The sequence below is a fragment of the Stegastes partitus genome, unplaced genomic scaffold (genome assembly GCF_000690725.1).
Source record: "Stegastes partitus isolate 25-593 unplaced genomic scaffold, Stegastes_partitus-1.0.2 Scaffold388, whole genome shotgun sequence".
In the NCBI taxonomy this organism is placed as follows: domain Eukaryota; kingdom Metazoa; phylum Chordata; class Actinopteri; family Pomacentridae; genus Stegastes; species Stegastes partitus.
This window is the reverse complement of record NW_007578119.1, coordinates 341,630-345,080: the sequence shown is the minus strand read 5'-3', so window position 1 is coordinate 345,080 and position 3,451 is coordinate 341,630. Positions and strand designations below refer to the sequence as shown.

At 37.3% G+C, this 3,451-nt stretch overlaps 1 long non-coding RNA gene across 1 annotated transcript in view; it reads left to right on the top strand.

The window, feature by feature from the left end:
- The window catches only part of LOC103359677 (uncharacterized), a 12,716-nt gene extending 9,275 nt beyond the window's left edge, over nucleotides 1-3,441 (top strand). Inside the window, exons 2-3 of the long non-coding RNA XR_520321.1 lie at nucleotides 1,214-1,278; nucleotides 3,156-3,441. This is a non-coding gene — a long non-coding RNA (uncharacterized LOC103359677). The remainder of the gene's footprint in view (nucleotides 1-1,213; nucleotides 1,279-3,155) is intronic.
- The last annotated feature ends 10 nt before the right edge of the window (nucleotides 3,442-3,451 follow it).

The following is a 3,451-nucleotide window of genomic DNA, read 5'->3' as shown; positions in this document are numbered from 1 at the left end:
ATGGATGGACTCTTTAAACACATCTTTGGCAGCAGTCACAGCTTCCAGCTTCTTGGGAAAGTCTCTGCAGATTTAAAATACCTGGATTTGGCCAGTTTATCTCATTTGTCCCAACAGTCCTCTCAGGGTCATCAGGTTTGATGGAAAGCTCAGATCAGAGAATCTATTTCTTTGTGCTTTTAAGAGTCCTTTAAATGCAACCTGACAAAACATCCATCTTACCAATCTATAATGAAGTCGTTATTGATGGAGAGCTGCTGAGATGGTCCATCCCTGCAGAGGACCTCCAAAGCTTTGTTACAGGGACTGTTGGGTTCTTGGTCTCCTCCCTGAACAAGGCCTGACTTCTTTGGTGACTCAGCTCAGCTGAACAGCCATCTGTATGAAGAGTCCTGGTGGTCAAAAAACAATTTCATTTCACAGCTATTAAAGCCACTGTGCACCTGGATGGTTCACGGATTTAGAAATGGTTCCATTCCTTGTCCTGATCCATACCTCACAGCAAAGTATACTTTTGTAAATGAGGGTTAAGATTTTCAATAGACTGGAAAGACAAAAAACCCATTCATGCTGTATGAATTAGGCTTTTGCTGCATATTCTAAATTATTGTATTAAAAAGAAGAAATTCTCACATGAAAAATTAGGAAAAATCCCCCAATGCTACTGTAAATAAGACATTCTAGTTTTAGATTTTCAAAAAATTTGCAAAAAGTTGTTTGTTTCCACTTTATCACTGTGGGTTATTGAGTGTATAGATTAATGGGAAAGTGTTGATTCAATACATTTTTAAAATCAAATACACAGGACTGTGCAGTGTGAATGTAGTAGGGATCTAAATACTTTCTGTCACTCATGTAAATAGAACAGAAACCTCTGTATCATTAATCGTGACTGGAGAAGCCAGCCTCTTTAGTTTTACTGTCTTAACTCACTGCATCACATTTGCATTCAGACTTTGCTGATATTCAGTGAAACTCCACCTTTTCCTCTACATGTACAATGTTTTCTGTAGTTGTGTATGTGCCACAAATTACACTTTATTTTATTGTTGATTTTTGAACTTCATGAATTCAAAAGTAATGATGCATTAGCATTTCATTATCACATTTATTATAATTAATTACCTACAAAGAGTTTGTTTATATGTGCTTTACACTGAAATTCCAGATACAGGGGTTCTGTGAAACTAAGATGTATTTTTATTGTCTTTAGGTTTTCAAGTTAAGGGAAAAGTTGGATCGCCTCTACAATGAACACAGACCAACAAGCGGGTGCAGGTACATTCCAACACAGACTGCTTATATCAGCTCAGTCATCATCCTATACTACTGGCCTGGTAGTTCATGAGTTGTTTTAAACATTGTCATGAGAAACCAACTGCAAAGCACTAAAGGTGTCCTCTGGAGGTTCCAGTTCTCCTGAGCATATGTGCCCCTATTTATGCTTTAAAGTCAAAAAAACATTCAGACATATACATACAACAGATTTTCCAAGGAAAGAAACAAATAAACTCAGGGAAATAATTTAGGAATAGGAGAAGGTCAAAAAGTCTCTTGAAGGGTTGAAGTGCCTCCATTTCCACTTGAAGAAAAATGTGTATTGACCTAACATTGCAAAACATTTATTCATTGTTGTACTACATTGCAATAATTGCTGGAGGTAAGATACAGTTATGACTCGATAATCCTACACTAAATGTGAAACCTGGCACTTCTACTCTTAGTAAATGCTCCGACGGGGTGAAAGTGGCCAGAACACACAGGCAGTACTTGCTGCTGATGCCAGTTTAGGATAGCAGCTACAGTTCTGTTTCCACCATTGGTGGTGCCACCGCCACCATCCGTGTTTACTTCTGTAAACACTGAGCACGCATGCTAGACACTTTTGGGTCATATGAAGTTCACACAGCAGATCACATACAAGTCACATTGAATTGGAAATGTGAACCAACTCGCAAAAAAAATTGGATTTTCCAAAAAAATCTGAATTGAGCATTAAGTCCTGCAGTCTGAACGTAGCCAATCTGTCGGATTGTTTAGTCAGATAATACGCCGTTATCCTTATTTGTGACGTAAAATGTCATGTCGAAGTCGGAATCCAAGGCTGTCGGTATGTTAAGGATATTTTTAATCTGTTCCGTTCGTTTTTCCTGAAAACCTGTCGGATAGCAGGGTTTTGGATTGTTAAGGGTCAGATTATCGAGTCACAACTGTACTGGCAATGTTACTAGCTCCTTTTTTGTCTACAGTCAAAAAAAGGCCCATATGTCTAATTCACTGAAAAACTATTAACAATGGCGAAAGAAAAAAATGATTTAATGCAAGAGGGGACCTTTAATGAAGACTTTGATCATTTGCATTTAGTGACGAAAACAATAATTGATGAGAAAACCGTCTTCATGAGCATGCTTTGTATTTTGATAGACAATATGCAGAGGCTAGTATTACACATCCTCTTTTGTTGTGGTTTTTTCCTCTATTTTTGGGGCATCACTGACATAAAACCAACAACGCTGTGTATCTTATTGTCAGGGGCATTATATTACGTACAAGCATTACAATACATTTTATGCATAAAAACAAACTTTCACGCCACAACAATCACTGCAGAGCATTGTAAGGCAACAAAGAAGTAATCCAGTTGTGCAGACACTTTGGAAACAGGAAATGATCACATCTCTTTTTCCTCCTATGATTTCTTTTTAATGACTGAAAGGGTTCTGTTCACCCAAACTACAAAACAAAAATACTATGTTGTTAAATACTTGTAGTAATCTCTAGAAATTCAAAGTGTTTCCATTTGATTTGTGTAGAGATACTGAGACATCTGACCAACACCTTTGCTTTCAAACCACTACAGTGTGGTCAATGCAAATTCATTTGCAACTTGTACAGGGATGAACTGGGAAAACTCACAGTGGACACTGGAACTATATTCCACAGAAGTGAACAATTATATTTATTTGATGGATGTAAATCACAAGATTATACAAAAAGATTTTAAACTAAATGTGGATACGACAAGGCTACTTTGAGAAAAAATAAAATATGGCCACCAAAATGTTCATTGAATATCAAACATACAGCATGAAGAGATGCACTAAAAAGTAGTTGTAAACTGAAGCTCCTTTGGTATTTTCATTTGTCTCCTTTAGACCTGTTGAAGCTTCTTTCAAAACTCGGACTGGAGAAATTTTATCCCAACAAGCTCCGTCTACAGAGTCTCTTAGAGATAAACAAAAGCAGCACGTCTGATGAAACTGTCGAATCAGTCGAGGAAATACCATGGTGCTTTCTCAGAAGACTACTTAAAATCAATGCAGAATGCAGAAATGCTACACAATTGCCAAAAAGCAATGATGACCTGGAAGAAGACGATGATATATTTGAAATTGACCCATATACAGCAGATAATTCTGCATACAATGGAGTTCACCCTCTTGACCTCATC